The sequence below is a fragment of the Cydia splendana genome, chromosome Z (assembly GCF_910591565.1).
Source record: "Cydia splendana chromosome Z, ilCydSple1.2, whole genome shotgun sequence".
Classification (NCBI taxonomy): domain Eukaryota; kingdom Metazoa; phylum Arthropoda; class Insecta; order Lepidoptera; family Tortricidae; genus Cydia; species Cydia splendana.
In genome coordinates, this window is record NC_085987.1 from 46811441 (window position 1) to 46812137 (window position 697).

At 38.5% G+C, this 697-nt stretch overlaps 1 non-coding gene across 1 annotated transcript; it reads right to left on the reverse strand.

Annotated features, from left to right (window-relative positions):
• Positions 1 to 378: 378 nt before the first annotated feature.
• Positions 379 to 456, reverse strand: Trnat-agu (transfer RNA threonine (anticodon AGU)). The gene is given in 2 exon segments: positions 379 to 413; positions 420 to 456. It is a non-coding gene; the product is annotated as a tRNA-Thr (tRNA).
• Between the last annotated feature and the right edge of the window lie 241 nt (positions 457 to 697).

The following is a 697-nucleotide window of genomic DNA, read 5'->3' on the forward strand; positions in this document are numbered from 1 at the left end:
TGTACAGGTTGATGCGAAAACTTTGTTTCGGTATTCGCTTGTGTTTTATTTATAGTTATTTTAACTAGGTTTTGCCTGCGATTTCATCTGCGTGGAATGATAATGTGATTTATAAAATTCTCGGACCTAATGATGTGATTTTTAAGGACATATCCCGTTTTTAGCAAGTTATGAATAAAGAGGCATCAGGTTGAGGTTATACTGAAAATTCTTTTTTTTTACATAAAATGTGAAACAATTTCAATGGCTTACACTAAGTATGGTAGGCAAAACGGGGTTATTACATACCTAAAGAAAAATAACACAGAACAAATAATAACTCGAATAAGCAATTAAAAAGATGTCACATATTAAAGGAAACGTGACCAAGCCGTCTGGTGGCCGAGGCCGGAATCGAACCGGCGTCTTCAACCTACCCTAACTAGGCTAACGTCCTAACCACTAGACCACCCGGCCACGGCGGTACCCGGCCGGAATTACTTTTTCTGTCGCAATGGAGAAAAAAAAATGCTGTAAAATAATCATTAAGGTTGTTAAAATGTACATAATACGAAATGTAACGGTCCGGGCCCAGCGCCCGCCAATTCTTTTTCTATGACAGTTGACGGTGATCTCGTGACGCTTTCTATAGCCTCCTAAGACCCAGAGTCATTTTTGCAGTTTTGAATTTGGAACATTCTTTTATTCCACTATAGTT